At 36.6% G+C, this 20,559-nt stretch overlaps 2 non-coding genes and 1 pseudogene across 2 annotated transcripts; 1 reads left to right on the top strand and 2 right to left on the bottom strand.

The window, feature by feature from the left end:
- Positions 1-9,398: 9,398 nt before the first annotated feature.
- LOC130734949 (small nucleolar RNA snoR114) lies at positions 9,399-9,485 on the bottom strand. The gene has a single exon (XR_009018281.1). It is a non-coding gene; the product is annotated as a small nucleolar RNA snoR114 (small nucleolar RNA).
- Positions 9,486-9,488: 3 nt separating this feature from the next.
- On the bottom strand, positions 9,489-9,559 carry TRNAG-GCC (transfer RNA glycine (anticodon GCC)). Its single transcript has one exon. It is a non-coding gene; the product is annotated as a tRNA-Gly (tRNA).
- Positions 9,560-13,487: 3,928 nt separating this feature from the next.
- On the top strand, positions 13,488-20,244 carry LOC130733868 (B3 domain-containing transcription repressor VAL1-like; annotated as a pseudogene).
- The last annotated feature ends 315 nt before the right edge of the window (positions 20,245-20,559 follow it).

Raw genomic sequence — 20,559 nt, forward strand, 5'->3', positions numbered from 1 at the left:
CTATATGCATCTGGTTTAAAGGTAAACATGGCCAAATCAACGCTTATAGGTTGCAACATCTCAGATATGGAAGTGTCAAGAGTGGCTAGTCTTTTTGGATGGTCATCGGGTAAGCTCCCGTTGACCTATCTGGGGGTGCCATTAGGTGGTAATCCGAAGCGTAAGTCTTTCTGGGAACCTATGTTGGTGAAACTTAGGAGGAAAAAGGGCTCGTGGAACTCCAAATATATTTCTCTCAGTGGGAGAATTGTTCTTATGAAATCAGCCCTTTTTTCCATTCCCTTATATATGATGGCAATCTTCAAAGCTCCTTTGGGAGTTGTGGGTGAGATTGAAAAAGAACTAAGAAGTTTCCTATGGAACAAGGGAGATAGAGGTCGTAGGGTGGCATGGGTACCTTGGATTCAAGTATGCAAACCCAAGGAAGCTGGTGGGCTTGGGGTGGGATTCATAGGGTGGAAGAATCGTGCTCTTCTTCTCAAATGGGTTTGGAGATTTGGGGTGGAGAGGAAGAGCCTGTGAAGGAAAATCCTAAGTCACAAATATGGTTTAAATGAAGAGTGTCTATTACTGCACTCAGTAATCTCTCATAGAGGCTGCTGGTCCCCAATCGTGCAAGATATCATCAAGGTAATTCAAGAAGATTGTATACTGGCTAAAGGGGTGAAAGAAGGGGTCTTGTGTAAGGTGGGGGATGGGAGATCCATTAGTTTCTGGGCTGACCCTTGGGCAGGACCGTTACAGCTTCGAAATGTCTTTCCTCGAATTTTTGCCATCTCTAATGACAAGTCAGCAAAACTGGCAGATGTTGGTAGATTTACGCGGGGTAGATGGTCTTGGGACTTCAACTTCAGAAGACAATTCTTCGTCTGGGAGCAAGATATTTACACTGAATTCCTTCGCTGTATCAATTCTGTCTTTCCTTCACCCAGCTCCCCTGACTCCCTCATTTGGTGCCTTGACAATTCTGGATGCTTCTCGGTAAAAGCACTCTGTAAATGGGCGGAGAATAAGACTTTTGATACCACAACTCCTCATATTTCGGTGCAAGTCCAGAAAGTAATTCCTCCTAAGGTAAATCTTCTCCTCTGGCAAGTTTCTAATAATAAGTTAGCAACAAAAGATAATCTCTTGAAGCGGAACGTGGTAGTTAATGAGCTTTGTCATGCGTGTGAGTTAACACTGGAAACAGCACCTCATCTCTTCCTCCACTGTGTGAAAATTTGGCCATTGTGGTGCGCTATCATGCTTCGAGAGGGAATACAATGGGTTATACCAGGCTCTCTCTCCATTTTGCTGGAAGAATGGGACTATCTTGCTGTTATTACTGATAAATTACTATGGAAAATTATTCCAGCAGCTTTAGTATGGTCACTTTGGCTTGGTAGGAGCGATGGCTTGTTCAAGGACAAGTGTTTTTCCTCTCAAGAGGTATGGGATATGCACCTCTTGAGGGCAGCATGGTGGGTGAAGGGCTCCTGGCCAGAGTGTCCATATGATATCTCTCAACTCCTATCCAACTACTGTCATATCAAAATTAGGAAGAAATTACCTGGCCCGCGTGTTGCTACTTGGGATCCTCCGCAGCTGGGTATTCTCAAATTTAACGTAGATGGATCATCGTTTGGTAACCCGGGTCCATGCGGTGTTGGAGGTCTGATCCGTAATGCGAACCAACAAATTCTGGGGATGTTTTCCAAAAATGTTGGAGAAGGTTGGGCTTATGCAGCAGAGGTGAAGGCTATCTTGATGGCATTACTGTTTTGTCAACAATTCTTGCTGAGCAATATCATAATTGAAAGTGATTCCTCCTTGGCTGTGGGGTGGGTCAATCTGAAAAGCAACAGGCCATGGGCTTTGATCAATGACCTCAATCAAATTGACTATCTCATACCACAAGTTAACTGTCTCAGCATCCATCACATTTTCCGGGAAGCCAATGATAAAGCTGATCAGCTAGCTAAGGAAGGAGTAACCCGTGAATCTCCCTTGTGGATTTGTAATGTATCTAATCCCACTGTGCTAGAAAGTTGATTTCTGTGTTCTGGTGCCTTGTTTCTGGTCTTCCTGGTCCACTGGTTCTTTTGCTGCTATGTTTCCTTCAATACTGGTGTTTTGTTTGGCTGCTTTTCTGGTTGCGCCTGAGTGTGCGGCTGCCCCGTCAGGATATGCCTTGATTGCTGGTCGCTTGCTCCTCGCTGCTTGGCGTTCCCTCTTCTCTGTTTAGCTTCTGCATTGTTTTGCTTTTCCTTGTTGTTTTGTAGCTTATCTGTGTAGTGCTCTATTTTTCCCTTTGTGTTCTTGTTTCTGTCTTTTCCCTGCTACTCTTTGTACTGGCTCTCTTTGCTGGTTGGTCGTTCTCCAAACTAGCTTTATATATTCTATTTTGGTTTTCCAAAAAAAAATTGTTGTGTCCTCTAATCCTCTGTTGTGAAACTTCCTGCACAGAATTTTCACTTGATTTTTTTTTGAAACATTAAACTCACTTGGAATTAAAAGTGCGATTGTTCATTCTTCTCAAAAGAAAAATTAAAAAACATTTTTTCACAACACTCATAATATATTTTACTTATTTATTTCTCTTTTATTAGAATTGGGAGTGGGTGTATAAAAAAAAACAAATTTTTTACTACTCTCTATTTTAAAATAACTATCTATTTAGAGAAAATATTATTTCATAAAAATTGTCCACTTAAAATTTAAAGGGAACTTAATTGATGTTTTTTCATATAAAACTCATGTGAACAAATAAACGAGGACATAAGCACAATTTAAAAAGTAAAATAGAAAAATAAATAATATGTGTTAACAAGTTAACAAAATTAATTAAATTTCTTAATATGTTCCAATCGGCTTCTACGCCATCCAGCTTGAGAACATCTCAGCCGATCAAAAGACACGTATAGAAGAATTCGCCATAAGGTCGGACAGAATGACCAATACAAGAAAAACACGAATTACAGACGATTAAAGGTCGTCAGTAATGATGTAAAACCGTCGGTAATGAGAAAATACTGACGACCATCTGGTGGATAAAATTATGTCGTTAAATCACTCGTCAATAATATTACCATTGCCTTTTTGGAAATCATCGGTAAGTAGTCGTCGGTAACTCACCAAAAGTCCAATCTGTGGGAAACGTTACCTACAGTTACGACCGTTAGTAAATCATTTACGAAGACGAAAAAATATCCCTTTACTAGGGAACAATGTGCATTATCAATTGAAAAAAAATTAATGTTTTCTTTACGCTCTCCATGACAATGGAATATATCACATTTATCAAAATTTTATATAAATGCATGTGCTTTCAAGAATCACAAAATAATTGTAGTTATCAATTATGTGATTACTAAACGATGAAAATTAGTAGAATATTTCAAAATGTAATTTGTGACACTCTAAAAAATTTCATGGTTTGATAAGTACCTTCTTGACATCTATACAATTATCTTATCATTACTGTAAACACAAACATTTATATTAAATATTTATAGACTATAGGATCGAAAATATTGTCATGAAGAGTGCAACGAATAAAAAATTTAGAATAAAGAATTTTACAACCGATAACACAAATATCCCCTAGTACTCATGTCAATTTTTTCGTCCACCCCGTAGTACAATACACATAATTCCTATCTTATCTTATCCTATACTATATACTATTTTCGAAACAAAAAAGTGGCAACTCCGACAAGTGTCACCTCCTCATTCTATATATTTCTTCATAAGCTTTCTCTCTCATACTATAATTAGTAGGTAGATGATGTTATATTTATATTTGTAAGACCAAAATTTGGTCATGTAGTACAACTCTATGTTTTGATGATTGCATGTTAACTATTGTGTATGAACAATTATGGTACTCTAACATTGTTTTCTGAGTGTTTAAATGACAGACTCTGACTCTGGTCAATACTCACAATTATCATAAGAATTTAGCCCAAAGAGTAACCAACGCAACGCTTTCGCACTCATTATGTTCTGATTGAACAGTAGTATATGCTTCAGAAGTTCTGAAGATGATAAGCTCTGATGTGGATTCAGATCACTTAAAGTTCTGAAGACCAGAAGCTCTGAAGGTCCATAGGCTCTGAAGGTCCAGAAGCTCTGAAGGTCCAGAAGCTGAGAAGTGAAGATTCTGAAGTCCAAGAGTAAGCTGGCTCTGAAGACCAAGTACTTCCAACTCTGATGTCCAGAAGCAGAAGATACGAAGGTCAGAGGATCCAAGCTTCCCTCTGACTCTGATCACCAAGCTTCACAAGTTCCAACATGAAGTGTCGTCTGATCAGAAGTCAACTAGGATAAGGCTCACGTCACTATCAAAGTACAAAAGCAATTGTACTATCCTGACGACCTTACCTAAGATGTTTAGCCACAGCAGAATCTGGAAGTTCCGGATTTGCCCTCCAACGGTAGCATTTCAAACAACGAATACAACCCTAATCCTTGGAGTATAAATAGAGGCTGAAGTTGGAAGAAGACGCTAAGAAACTTTGTGCAAACTCAAGCAACCATTCAATATTCTCTTAGCAATCTTTCTTCAATCGTACTTACTGTGTTTACCTTAGCTTTCTTAGAAGCTTTCATTGTAAACCCAAAACCCTCAAACAGTTAGTTTGATTTCCTTAAGGGACCAAGTTTGGTCAGCTCCTTGAGAAGACTAAGAAAGTGAATCTTAGTGATTACTAGTTCATTGTATTGTTAGTCACTGAGCAGGTTGCTAGTGCAGTTGTAACAAACATTGAATAGTGGATTGCCTTCATTCTAAGAAGGAAGAAATCACCTTAACGGGTGGACTGGACTAGCTTGAGCGATTATCAAGTGAACCAGGATAAAATACTTGTGTGCTTCTCTTCATCTCTTATCTTTGCACCTTGTGTTGTTTGTTCGAGAGATTTGTCTAAATCTCAAGAGGGAAAAGTTTTTAGTAGAAAACACTATTCAACCCCCCCCCCCTTCTATCGTTTTTCATACCTTCAATATTTTCTAATTTTTTAGTAATTTAAATATTAAACAATTTCATATTTTCAAAAATAATTAATGTATTAGTAGTGCATTTAATAGTTATTAATGACATTAGAATAGTTATCAAAAGTCAATTGTGACTTTTTTCGGAAATAACTACTTTATTAATTTGACATTTAATGATTTTTAATGACATTAGAATAATTATTAAAAGTCAATTGTGACTTTTCTCTCGTTAAAATGTATGTTGACAAAAAAATATTTAATGATTATGATTATTTTTTGCGATAATGGTCATATTAGTGATGTTTGTAAGTGATTTTGATTTTGGTCCGTCCCCGGAAAATATTTTGATCCCCATCCCACCGATTGCACCTAGTTTGAAATTGGTCCTCGTCGGAGGGCGGAGCTCCGACGAGGAGGCTGAGTGGCAGGCTAAAGCTGACGTGTCTTATCTATGTCATTTTTAGTTAAAATTAATTTGCAAATGTTTAATTAAAAATAAAAATAATTAATTAAAAATACAAATTATAAAAGAAACCATTAATCATGTAAATTATATTTAAAAAAAATCTATATTCATTTTCAATTCTTCATCTTCACGAATCTTCTTCACCTTCTTCAGTGTTCTTCATCCTTTCTCACTCAAACCCAAAAAATCAACCTCCAAATCACCATTCTTCAAATAAAACCTAGAATTGAAAGATCTCCAACGAGCACCCATTGAGTATCATCAACCTCCGCCACCTGTTCCAACCGTGTTCAAAAGAAAACTCAGCAAACCCCAATCTTCACTTCCGTCTTCATCTCCTCCAACTTCTGCAACCAGCACCTCTAGAGAGCCACCCAAGGCACAAAACAGAGCTACTCCTCCAAGCCCTGACTAGAACCACAAAATAACCACATTCAATGTCATCACCAGACAACCACGAGCCAAGTAACCATAGATTCCAAAAGAAGAAGAAAAAACCCAAAGCCATGCTTTCTCTCATAACAAAAAATCCCAAATAGAGTAGTGAACGAGATGAAGAAGAAAGCCAGAACAAAACCTCAACACTCAACCTAAAAACCCAGCAACTCACAAGCTTCATGAAAATCATTAATGTATTAATATTGCATTTAATAGTTATTAATGACATTAGAATAATTACCAAAAGTCAATTGTGTTTTTTTTCGAAAATAACTAATGCATTAATTTGATATTTAACAGTTTTTAATGACATTAGAATAATTAATAAAAGTCAATTGTGACTTTTCTACCATTAAGATGTATGCTGACAAAGTTTTTTTTTAATGATTATGATTATTTTTTATATAACAACATAAAAAAATTGAACGTAATCTTTGAAGGTATGAAAAAAGTAGAAAAAGAGGGTTTGAATAGGGTTTTGCAATAAAAATGTTTCCTTTAAGATTTCACGCAAATCTCTCGGTATCAAAGAATAAAGGTGCAAAGGATAAAGAGAGAATGACACAATGATTCTATTCTGGTTCACTTGAACAAATCCTCAAGCTACCCCCAGTCCACCCGTTAAGGTGATTTCTTCATTCGTTGAATGAAGGTAATCCACTAATCAAAGATTGTTACAACTCCACTAGCACAACTCGCTACGTGACTAACACACCTAAGAAATAGCAACCACTAAGACACACAAGTCTTAGTCTTCTCAAGGATTCTGACCTAACCGGTCCCTTAAGGAATTACAAACAGTATGATCAAAGTTTGGGTTTACAAAAAATGCTTCTAAACAAGCAAGGTGTAAACAAATTTAGAACAGTGAAGAAATAGATTGCTAAAGTATTTGCTGAGAGTATTTTGATTGCAATAAGTTTCTTAGTCATTTCTTCCTTTCTTCAGCCTTTATATACTCCAAGCCTTGAGTAATATTTTTGTTGTGAAATTCTATCTGTTAGAGGGCAATTCTGGAAATTCCAAAACCTGAAATGGTTGATCCTAGTTAGGTAGACGGTCAGGATAGTACATTGCGCTTGTACTTTTGATAGTTACCCTTACCTTTTGCTTTTGACTTCTGATCTTCAGAGGCGCTTCATATTGGAACTTGTGAAGCTTCTAATCAGAGTTACGAGGTCGCTTGGATCTTCAGAACTTCAAGTCTTTAGCATATGGACCGTTCACTTTAGAACTTCTGGTCTTCAGAGTAGAAGCACTTGGTCTTCAGAACCAGCTTTCTTTGGGTCTTCAGAGTCTTTGACCGTTCACTCAGAACTACTGGTCTTCAGAGTCTTCAGCACTTGATCTTCAGAACCCAACATCAGAGCTTCAACTTCAGAACTTGAAGGAATAGTCTACCGTTCATCAGAACGTAGAGAGTGCAAAAGTGGATTAATGGTCATACTTTGGTCTTTGACTTCTAATGAATTCATCTTTCAATCAGAATCAGAACCTGTTTGTCAAACACATAAAAGACAAACGTTAGAGTACCAAAGTTGTTCATACACAAGTATATACTTGTTATCATCAAAACCTAGAGATGTACAACAGAACCAAATCTTGGTCTAACAATCTTGCGTTCAAATATCAAATATTTCATCCAAAAAAAAATATCAATATTTTTAAATGATTGATTTGTAAATTAACTAAAAAATTATATATTTTATGTTTTCGTATATACATCTGAAAGATTAAAATAGTTTTGGTATATTGATTCAAAGCATAACAAATTAGAAAAAAAATATTAGAATTAACTAGGATTAGAAAGAAACTTAAATAGGTGATATAAATATTTAAAAAAGAAAAATGTGAGAGAAACTATGAAAATGTCTAATATATGCCGATAACGTACTCTTATTCCATTTATGCATGGTGCGACATCAATACTAGTAAATAATAAATAAGAGAACATAATCATAAACAAAATATTACATATAAAACCTAAGTTATAAAGGTAAAACTCTACTAATCTCAATAGAGCTTAGTAAAATTTTGTTATATATATAAAGACTCTATTACTAACGACTCAAATCGTCGATAAGATTCAGAAGAATGGGCGGAAACATTTAATACTTCAAATGAAAATCGCGAAAATGTTACCAAAATGGACAGTGGAGTTACCGAAGATTATGGCCTTCGGAACCTGTTAGTGGTATTACCAACGGGCATATCCATCGTAAGAGCTGTTGAAAACGTTCCTGCCAACGGTTTCGCATGGATAATCTCTTTCCTGCCACGCTTCTCGCTAATTACCAACGGTTTAATGTAATTTTTCCTAAAAAAAGATCTTTATTACCAACGGTTTAGTCGTGGGTAATCACCCAAATTATAGATGGTTGCACAGCCGACTGTACATAGTTGTTGACAATTTAATGTTTTGTTGTAGTGGACTTAAGAAGAAACATCATGCCCGACTAGCGTCGACTTAGTTATTTGAAGACTGAGACACAATGAACTGAGTCTGGACGGTCAAAGGTCATTTACCTACTCAGAAGTCAAACTGAAAGAGCCTTCCTCACGCATGCAGAGACAGCTGCCATGATTTCCGAGCTTATAAATATAGGTTATATCGTTCATTTACATAACATATTATTCATTCTTATCATTTACACTTGAGTTTTAACTGGGTCTCTAGGATTTTCTCCTAACACTTGCACTAACTTGAGCATCATAGTGTCTTCTGCAGATACCCCCATGTTGTGACCTCGGGAGTAACAATTGTCTCATTCCATTGAGATCCACCCTCATGACAAAGAGAGATTCTGCTCTGGTTCTCATGTCCAAACACAATTCCAAAGGAGTATTGATTAACATTTTTCTATATAATACCCTTATGTGAAGAATAAATGAGGATAGATAAAAATATACTTTAAAAGGTAAAAATAAAAAAATGTTTTAAAATGTTAAGAATATTTATTGCATTTCTTAATATATGTGTTTTTTTCTAGTTAAAATAGAAGAAATAATAAAATTTAATAGGAGTAAAGTAAAGGAAACGAAATTAATGTTGGATAGATTCAATGAATGTAGAATTTTTTTTGGTACATCGGAAATTTAAATTGCACCCTCTAGGGATTGTACCTTGGATCTCTCTCACTCAACCCATAAGTCTCATAACTCTTACTACTTGAGCTATCATTCGATGACAATTAGCGATGATAATGGGTTTCGGATCTATTGGGTACCCGCTAAAAATACTTACAATGGGTACGGTTAAGATCCGCTAGATATGTATGAAGTTGGGTATGTGTAATTACCCGCAAAAAATAGTGATTACATGTGCGGATATGGGTAATAATATAGTACACAACCCGCCTCATACCCGCACACACTTTATTAATTATTTTTTATGTACACATTACTTTCTTGATGTCAAAAATGGTGGTTGAAGAATTAAAAATCTTCAAGTTGAGAATCAATGAGAATGGAAAGTTATTTCAGAGAAATAAAAAGGAAAAAATAGAAGGAAAAAATAGAGCTCAGATATGTCACTTTTCACCTGAAGAATCAGATGAGAGTGATAGACCCGCTATCACACTTGACATAATTTTCATCACAGCTTTTGTGCACCAGCCGGGAATCGAACCCGGGTCTGTACCGTGGCAGGGTACTATTCTACCACTAGACCACTGGTACTTCTTATTTATTCGTTCGAACATATAATATTAGAAAGTCAGATTTAACAATTCGATTTCCGATGCAGCCATGTCATTTGAATTGGATTACCTTTTTTTTAAAACAGAAATCTTCCTGCACAAAATTTTCACTTGAATTTTTTTTTTGAAACTCATTTGAAATTAAAAGTGCGTTTATTTCCCGTCAAAAAAAAAGTGTGTTTTTTCATTTTTTATAAAAGAGAAATAAAAAAAATTGTATCACACCATTCATAAAATATTTTACTTATTTATATCTCTTTTTATTCTCTTTTATTAGAAATGGGAGAAATGGGTATTAACAAATATTTTACCACTTTCTGTTTCAAAAAAACTATCTATTTATAGAAAATATTATTTCATACAAATTGTCCACTTAAAATTTAAAGAGAACATTTTGATGTTTTTTCATATAGTACTTCAGTTAAAAAAATTAATGAGGAGATAAAAGCACACTTTAAAAGGTAAAAACTAAGAAAACAAATAATACGTGTTTAAAAAATTAATTGAATTTCTCAATATGTTCCAATCGGCTTTAACGTCATCCGACTTGAGGATATCTAAGCCGATCGAAAGACATGCATAGAAAAATTCACCATAAGGTCGGACTGAATGACCACTACAAGAAAAACACGTATTACTGACAGTTAAAGGTCGTCAATAATGATATAGAACCGTTTGTAATGAGAAAATACTAACGGTCGTCCAACGAATAAAATTATGTCATTACGTCACTCTTTAGTAATACTGTCGATGGCTTTTGGGAAACCCATCTGTAAGTTGTCGTCGGTAACTCACCGAAAGTTCAATCCGTCGGAACGTTACCAATAGTTACGACCGTAAATAAATCATTTACTAGGACGAAAAAATAACCCTTTACTAGGGAACAAAGTGCATTATTGGTTGAAGTTTTTTGCATTCTTCAAAATGATGTAAATGCATGTGCTTTCAAGAACATATAAACTTCAAATGAAAACTGCGAAAATGTTGTCAAAATGGACGATGGAGTTACCGATGGTGCTGGTCGTCGAAACCTGTCGGCGGCATTACAGACGGTCATATCCATCGTAAGAACCATTGAAAATGTTCCTATCAACAGTTTCGCATGGAAAACCCCTTTCCCGCCACGCTTCCCACTAACTATTGCGACTTAATGTAATTTTTTCCTAAAAAATGAATGCGGATGTCCATTATCGACGATTTAGCCGTCAATAATCACCCGAATTATAAATGGTTACACGACCGCTAGTAAATAGTTGTCGGCAATTTAATGTTTTACTGTAATGTACTCGAGAAAAAACATCATGCCCGACTAGCGTCGACTTGGTCATTTGAAGACTGAGACATAATGAACCGAGGCTAGGTGGTCAACGATCATCTGTCTGCTCGGAAGTTCAACTTAAAGAGCCTTCCTCATGCATGCAGAGACAACTACCATGATCTCCAAGCTTATAAATAAAAGTTTTGTCGTTCATGTACATAACTTGTTATTCATTCTTAGAATTTACGCTTGAGTTTTAATTGAGTCTCTGAGATTTTCTCCTAACACTTTCACTTACTTGACTATCGGAATATCTTCTACAGGTACCCCACGTCTCAGGTAGGCCTGTCCAGTATTTGGTGGCCCGACCGAAATCATCCGGCCCGCTGCAAAAAAAAGGCTTCTCGAGTGGGTCGGTTCAGATCGCGGGTTGGAAAAACCGGTCTCTGATGGTTTGGTTCGGTCGAGTTCGGTTTGACCTATGAACTGACCGAATCAACTCTGATAACAAAAAAAAACTAGACACCTCAGGCAAGGCCCAACCCAAAGCCACCGTTCAGAAAATAAAAAAACAAAGAAAAAACCTAAGTTATATAAATACTCCCATTAATCCTAAAGAACCTTCATCCTCACACTCTTTCTCTTCTCTTCTCCACTTCTCCAGAACCTTCAGCCGTCTCTTTCTTTCTCTTCTTTCGTTCCGACTTTCTCTTCAAACCCTAGCCGCTACCCACACCACAAACCCATCCTCCCACCATGACTACAACCTCATCTCATCTCTTCTCCACTTTTCCACAAAAACCTCCACACAAAGATCTCTTCCCTTCCGTTGGGTTCATCGTCTTCATAGTCAACGTTGCCTACCATATGCGTTGTCCTCGCCTCTCTCTCTCTCTCTCTCTCTCTCTCTCTCTCTCTCTCTCTCTCCCTCCCTCCCACAGATCTGATGTCACAAGTAAATCTCTTTTGATCGATGTCGCCCACCCTCATCATCTTCATTACCGCGTGACCGTAGATCCTTCTCTTCTCCTAAGTGTGGTTCTGTTCCTGGGTGTTGTTCTTGTTCTCTTCTCACCCAACCCAAGCACGCATGATGGATCTGTTGCAATTTGAGGCATGCAGAAGATGGATCTATTGCTTTTAGAATTTTTGGTTCTTTGATTTCTATGTATCTATTGTTAATTATTTTATTAGCATTTTTTTTCTTTGTTGGGAATTTGTAAAGATTTATTAAGATTTTGTCAATATTTGCTTTTGATCTGTTTCTTCCCTCATCTTCTTCTTTTTTTTTTGCAACAATTTTTTTGATAGACAACCGTGCGAACCCACCCGGCTAAATTGTGAACCGACTAAACCGAACCCGAGCCACCCGTAACCATTGAACGGACGATGGCAGGCTTGGTGGTTGGGTGTTCTTCACCCAACCAAAACCTAGATTTTGGCCCGAAACCGCCCGTAGAACAACCCTAACCTCAGGGGTAACAACTATCTCATTCCAATGAGATCCACCTTCGCGGCAAAGAGAGATTCTGTTCCGGTTCTCATGTCCAAACACAATTCTAAAGGAGGATTGATCGATTTTTTTCCATATCATACGCTTATGAGATGAAGAAACGAGGATAAATAAAAATATACTTTAAAATGTAAAACAGAAAATAAATAATACTCTATGTTTTAAATTTTTAAAAATATTTATTGCATTTATTAATATGTGTGTGTTTTGTTATCTAGATAGTTACTTTAAAAATGGAAGAAGCAATAAAATTTAATTGGAGTAAAGTAAAGGAATTTAATGTTGGATAGATTCAATGAAATTAGAAACTGAGTGAGAGAAAAGAAGATAAGATGAAGAAGTAATTAATATAATGTGATAACAAGTGAGAGATAAAAAGAAGGAAGTATATGTAAGAACATCTCGAATGAAAGGTTCTTAGGTCTTCTTTCTGAACTAAGAATTAAGAACTGAGTTCTTAACCATTGGAGGAGGTTGACATATAGTTCTTAGTTCTTAAGAATAAGAACTAGTTCTTATATAATGAGTTTTACTTTTTGAGTTCTTAGCATAAAAAATAATTTTTTTTCTCTCATTCATCAACGGATTTAATTTAAGTATTAACATTTAAATTTAAATCAAAATTATATGAAAATAAAAAATATTACTAATATAACGGTATCGTGGGACCAGTTGAATAGTGCTAAAAACTAAAAACTAAAAACTAAGAACTTAAGGTTGGAGCAAAATCTGCAAAGAATTGCTTAAGCACATGTGGCAGTACGGACCCACATGAATAATGTTAAGAACTAAGAACTAAAAACTTTGTTTTAGAGATGCTCTAAGAACTAAGAATCTAGCATTGAAGATGCTCTAAGGTGTATTTTTTAGTTTTTCAAGTAATCTCCACCCCCAGCGACCATGAGACTAATATTTCGTGACTCTAAAATCACTTTAAGGGGTAGTCTCCCACACCAAATAGTTCTTTATACGCAAGTTTTTTTTTTAAAACTCATTGGTAAAACTTTTTGTTTTTTGGAAAGGAATTGTAAGGTAAAAGTTGTTACAGTGAGTGTGAGTCAACCTGGAAATTTAGTGCGTATCGTTTACGATTGTAGTGAAGTGAGAACAGAACAGAACCGAAAGCCAGTTTATAAGGTAACACTGTATTGTTGTTGGTGCGTGTGTCTTCAAACTATCTTGCATGCAATTTTCACACACCCCTTTCTCTCTCTACACTTGTTATATTCACTCCTCCTCTGCATGCACTTTCTCTCTCTAAATTCTCACACACCCTCTTCCTCGATCACCTTAATCGCCGTTACCATGTCGATTTCCGTTACTCTTTCTCATTCCCCTTGAACCCCTTCCTTCTCTTCTCACCACCATTCCATCAATTCACGTCAAAATCATCTCTCTCTCTCTGTGTTTGCATGGTTGCAGTTCATAGCAAGGACCACGACAACAACGTTTTTTTCATTTGCAGGTTCGTTCTGTTCTTGTTCTTGTTCTTGTTATCTCACCGTAAAGTTTGAATCTATTTGTGTTTGTGATGATCTGATGATCCATGCTTTTTTTTTTTCAATTCTTATCTTTCTCTTGATTTTGTGTTCCGGTGTGAAGTTTTTGGTGATTTTTAGGGTTTAAGAGAGGGTTTGACTTGCTTTGGATTTCAATTCAATGGGGGATGGAGCTTGCATGAACCAGTCGTGCAAGGGTGGTGGTCATGGCCGTGAATGGAAGAAGGGGTGGCCTCTGGCATCTGGTGGATTCGCCAGGCTCTGCAACAAATGCGGGTAGATTTCATTCCTTTGCATCATTTTTGTTTAATTTCAGTTTATTTTAATTTTGGGTTTTGACTTGCTTCTTGTCCAATGTTCAATGCTGTGACTTTGATTTCTGAATCTGTGTTTTCTGAATCTCCTGCTGAATCTTTCTGTTTGGGGGTGTTGTGTTTCTCCTGGATAGTTTTTCACTTTTTTGGGCTTTGACTTGAGTCTTATGAGTACAAATTGAGTTTCAACGCTTTTTCTTTGCTGGGGTTTCAACCATGTCTTGTGTTTGGTTCTGTCTCCATTAATGGGCATGGCTATTGTAAATTAACCGGTTGCATTGTTGGCTCTGTTCATAATTGCATAATTCAAGAAATTTTTGTTGTTGTTGATGCAATGTATGCAAAGGAGCTGCTGCTCTCTAACAATAGGTCAAACCAGATTCTTAAGTTTGTGTGTGTCAGGGTTCTGAATTGCGGTCGTGGTTGTGTCGCAGAATGGGGCTGCGATGCTGATGCGAGGACTCCAAAATCCTTTATGTTGTGGCTCCGATTGCAGTTGCGGACCGCAATTTGAAACCCCAGTGTGTGTCTAATTTATAGTTCACAGATTAAAGCGTGGGGCAGTATGTTCAAAAGTATAATCAGAGCACTTTGACCTGTTTTTTTACCTTTTTGTTATATCTAAGCTTTTTAAGCATGTTTGATCATCATGTTATGAATGGAAACAATGAAATGGTATTTCTTTGGATGAGGATCAATGTGGATGACTTGGGTATTACTGCAGTGCTCACATATCCATGCGCCTTTTATCCAAGTGTTTGTATGTTGCAAAATCTAAGCAATTGTTTTTTCTGTAATGATTTATCAACTGCACACTTTGCTCTCCGGATTTATGAGGATATTTTCTCCTAAGGTTTTTTACTAATTCAAATGGAACCTAGGTTTAGTTTTTTTGTTGTCGGGAAGTTATAGGACAAGCAGTGTTAATCTATATTTTCTCTTCTCCTCCCTCTTCTACACTTGTAATCTTGCCAAGTATTTTTTCTGGTAATAATTCATATATTGGTTCTATTTCCTGCTTGCAAATCCTTAATGTGTCACTTTTGCGATTTAGAATTGCCTACGAGAGTTTGATTTTCTGTGAGGAATTCCACAATGTTGAAAGTGGTTGGAGGGAATGCAACCATTGCAAAAAGGTAAAATGATAATATATTCTTCTGTTTCGTTTTGTTTTTGTTTCATTTCACTTCAAATCCTGTCTTCCTTAGACATTGAAATCTATTATTTGACGCTTTGCAGCTTGTCCACTGTGGATGTATAGCATCGAGGTCTATGTTTGAGTTTCTTGATTATGGCGGCATTGCTTGTGTGAACTGTCTTAAGGCTTCCCAACTTCGTCAGGTAAGGTTAATCTAAATATTGGTTTCTACATGATGATTCCAAGCCTAAAGTTTATTTCCTTTGTATTTAATTTTTGATTTCTGTTAATGTTTTAGTTTCTCTCATGTTGTTGCAGTATTTTACATTTTGGATCACACATCTCTGCATCTATATGTCTTATTTTATAAGGACCAATTAGATGCCACCTATAAATAAACGAAAAATATAATATCAAATATACCTTTGAGTGACTAATACCTATACTTACAGTATTATAACTGGTCTCATTACTTGTTCATTTCTTGATCCATCGTTGCTTTTGCCAGAGTTAGTTTTCTAATTATGTTCAACAAGTTGTTTCTGCTTGCTTGTTCTTAGTAGTGATTCTGTGCCTTTGTATCCTGTTAGCACACTATTTAACCATCCACTTAGACATGTTATGCTCTTTAGTTCTCTGCCACAGACACAGAAAGTTCACTGATTCCCGGTATTAAATTTTTTATACAGATGTGGGATACTGAAAATTCTTATGGATCAGTTAGATCAACCACAAATAATGCAAGTGATGGACATGCTGAACTTAATGGTAGAGCAATGGGGAATAAGACTGGGGAAGGAAAACTTGTGCATTTGTGTGGAATTTCTGAAGCTACTGAATCCAGCGGCTGGGCTCAAGCGCAAAGAGATGGCATACTCTCATCAATTGGTCAGAACAGCCAAGAGTTTAAATTTCCGTTCAGGGAAGAGGATACAAGATTTTCAAATGTGCTGAAACAGTCTAATCATTCATTAACGTTTACTACAATAGAGAATAAAAGACCAACATGGGAGTCTAAAAACATGCATGAATTACTTTCACTGACATCGGGGAATTACACCTTTCCTTCTGCCACAAAGATTGTAGAAGGCAGACATGAGGGTAAAACTACTCAAGGACCTCCTCCCTTACATCAGGGGAGAACTTCTTACCCTATATTGCCTAAACCATCAATGACTGGGCTTACCATGAATCTTGAAAGAAATAAAGGAATGATTTCTGAGGCACGCACCCCCCGGCCACCTGGTGAGTGGAGAGGCAAAAGTTTCTTACTTTCTCGGTACTGGCCCAAGATTACTGATCAAGAGCTGGAGCAATTATCTGGGGAGTATCCTTTTATATTTATTATTTTGGTCTATTACACATACACATTAAACTAATACAAAGTTAATTCATCAGAAGTTTTCTTTAACGTTATTATCACAGTTTGAAATCTACTGTAGTGCCTTTATTTGAGAAGGTATTAAGTGCCAGTGATGCAGGTCGAATTGGTCGTCTTGTTCTCCCAAAAGCCTGTGCTGAGGTATGCTTAGAATCTTATTAATTTGATGTTTATCTTTTTATGTATACAGGATTCTTACAGCACATATAACAACTTCATATATGATTTTCAGGCTTATTTTCCTCCTATTTCGCAATCAGAAGGTATTCCCTTGCAGATCCAAGATGTAAAGGGGAATGAGTGGACACTTCAGTTCAGATTTTGGCCCAATAACAACAGTAGGATGTATGTACTGGAGGGTGTAACCCCTTGCATACAGTCCATGCATCTAAGTGCTGGTGATACCGGTATACACCAATCTATCAAATGAATTGCTGCAAATACCTATTTCCTTACCATTTCCCACGTTTATTGAAATTTATTTGGCATCTGCTTCATGTCAACTTGTTATCAAAGTACATGTGTTGATGGAAATAATTATTCTTTTTTATTTCTTTGTTTGCAGTCATCACTACATATGACCCCTAGATAGACTATAAGTTTTGGTCTTTATTATTCGGCTGTTCTAAGAAGAGAATCCATGCCTTTGTGGATTTGGACCCTTGTGTGTAGTATTTGTTGTTTACTCTATCTAGTGTGAACTGTATATATGTATGGTATTGGTAATATGTTCTGCAAATAGGTAGTTCCTACTAATTAGTATGATCTTTTTTTTTGCAGTGATATTTAGTCGGATAGATCCTGGGGGGAAAATTGTTATGGGTTTCAGAAGAGGATCAAAATCTATAGATACACAGGTTGTGATATAATTTTCCACTTTACTATCTGTGTCCTCATCTTTAGATAGTACGTGTATATTCTTCTCTTCATTTGGTGAATATGATAGATGGTCATTATTGAAACAGGATGCCTCTACATCTGCTCATTCTAATGGCACTTCAACAAAGGAAACAACCTTGTCTGGTGTAACTGAGAATCTGCACTCAGGAAGTAGTAATCCTGATCTTCTCCACTCAGCGAAAGGGAAAGGGGAACCTTACCCAAAGGGACATTCGGAACATCTATATTTGGAAACTGAAACTGCTGATGGGATTCAAACTGGAAGTTGTGAGGAGATGGTGAATAATGATTCTTTGCAGCAACCCATTTCAGTTTTAGAGAAGAAGACTCGCAATATTGGGCCTAAAACTAAGAGGTTGCACATTCATAGTGAAGATGCTATAGAGTTGAGACTTACATGGGAAGAAGCGCAAGAGTTGCTTTGTCCGCCGCCTAGTGTTAAACCAAACATTGTAACAATTGAGGACCAAGAATTTGAAGAATATGATGTAAGTGTGGTACTGTCAAAGATTTGTTTTATGGGTTTGGTTTTTCAAGGTGAATATGTCCTGATATAGTTTGAAGAATCATTTTCAAATTTCTTCTACCTGGCTAATCTTTGTGATTTCTGTTTCATTTCAATCAGGAACCCCCTGTTTTTGGAAAGAGAACTACATTCAATGCCTTCCCATCTGGGTAAGATTATCTGTATTGCATTTCAGCATTATATTTTTTTCACTAGAAAGTCTTTACTGCATACTAGCAGTTCTATTTATTTATCACTTTGATCATGCCTTCAAATTTGTTCAAACATATATGGTATTTTTGTGGATCAGATTTATTTTATGCAATGATATTACTTCTTCTGTTCAGTATATTCATAATCACTACTTTAGCTGTAAAACCACAGTGCGCTCTTGGAAAAACTTTTATGACTGCAGTTGTAGAAAGATCTATTATGACAGTCTATATGAGATATGTAAACTATTATCTTTAAATTACATGTTTTTTTTATTTTTTCCTTGGAACTCATCCGTAATTCATATTTTAATTATTGTTGTAACTTAAATGGATGTAAGTAATAATCTAATACAAATGTTTTTTCTATGCCTTTTGTAGTAATAATCAGCTTGGTATTTTAGTTGAAGTACTCATTCATCTAAGAAATTTATAGAAATAATGATCCATATATTTTCAATTCTATTTCAAATATGCAAGATGGTGAACATTACATGGTGTTTCAGAAAAGAAAAAAACATTACTTTGTGCTTTTAGACCTTCTCTTGACAACAGAGTGAGTATATGTTCTCAATTTCCTATCATGGACAATGGTTTTTCAGGTCTTCCCATTCTACACCAGAGCAGATGAGTACAAAGGAATCAGAAGATCTTCTCAGAACCAGCAAAGGTATTAACCTTCTATCTATATTTTATATAAGCTCTATATCTGTCAGGTTTGTCATAACACAGTTTGAGGTTGATGCTGCAGTACAATTGATTGAATGCTAGTTTTTTACATTACTCAACATTGTCCATATGTGTCGGTTGATTTCAGCACTGATATTCCATTTTAAATTTTTCATTGATGTCTATGTTTTGATTCCAAAAGCTGTTTCTCTAAACATGGACATTGTGTGGCTTCATTTCTATGAGGCACTAAAAGAATTTTTCTTTCTTGATACCATTTATTGGCTCTTTTGGTTGTAGAAATCTCCCTTGTCAGACTGCAAATTTTGTTCCTAATTGCACCTTTGAGGATACGCGGTTTTGGCCCTATACTCGATTTTGCACTATTTATCAAATATGCACTTAGTCTAGTTGATTCAACTCTACTTTTGTATTCTATTTCTCCTTGATAATAGTTTCTTGAACTCTCTGTCTGTGCCTGATCTTCCCCAGGTTCTAAAAAGCGAAAAACGGCGGACAAAAGTAAGTCAATCAAAGAGCGCAAGCCTTCAGGCTTAGGCCCTCTTTCCGGAGCAGCAGTTTCAGGAGATAATTCGGCTGGCCCTGCTCAGGCACCAGTTGGAGCCACCACCAAACATCCAAGGCACCGCCCTGGATGTGTTTGCATTGTGTGCATCCAACCCCCAAGTGGGCAAGCGAGGCACGACCCTTCATGCCCTTGCCGCGCTTGTGATACTGTGAGGCGCCGGTTCAAAACCATGGCGAGGCGGAAGAAGAAACAGCGATTAGAACCTGAAGCAGGTACTTCCCAAGGAGGTAAAATCAATTACAGGGATGACTCAGATACCAGTGGTACATCAAGAGAAGATACTAGTCACTTGGAGAATGAGGGAGGCCTAAGCAGAGGTTTGCTTGAGGTGGCTGAGTCTGGTGCAGGACAATTAGATTTGAATTGCCATCCCAATGATCATGAAGATATGCAAGAGGATGGACAACAGGACTCAGCATGATTGGTCTTATTGAAACAACTGATTATTCTGCAAGGGAATACATGAATGCAAATGGTCTAAAACGTGAATTGTAAACTTCATGTCGCATAATTTAAACTTAATCTTTATTTTGGAAGCAGGAAAGAAAACCAGGTTCACCGTCACATAACAGTATTTGCAGATTTATTCCTATTAAAATATGTAGTTAAATAATAAAATATTTTGTTGAGATTGTGGATTAGGCAATGTATGCTGATGAACCACATTAATTTTGTGATTTTGCGAGATGTTTACTTATTTATCAATTATTTATTTTTCTGCTTTTTATGAGTACGTTTCCGTAAGTGTGGAGATTTCCACTCTTAGCTTTCAACAAGTGGTATTAGAGCCGATAGTTGATGCGATCATGTGACAATTCCTTGTAATGAAAGTCTTCATAGCATTGTGGTTGCAAGGCAGCATGTCTCGTTGGTGGAAAACCAACCACAGTCTCGTTGGTGGAACCAACGATAGCACAAGTGTGGATATGAGACAAGTATGTGGAGGCTTCTATTTGAGATGTACTCACTCTTGAGGGAGATTGTTGAGCATCAAGTGTGAGT

The sequence above is a fragment of the Lotus japonicus genome, chromosome 1 (genome assembly GCF_012489685.1).
Source record: "Lotus japonicus ecotype B-129 chromosome 1, LjGifu_v1.2".
NCBI lineage: Eukaryota > Viridiplantae > Streptophyta > Magnoliopsida > Fabales > Fabaceae > Lotus > Lotus japonicus.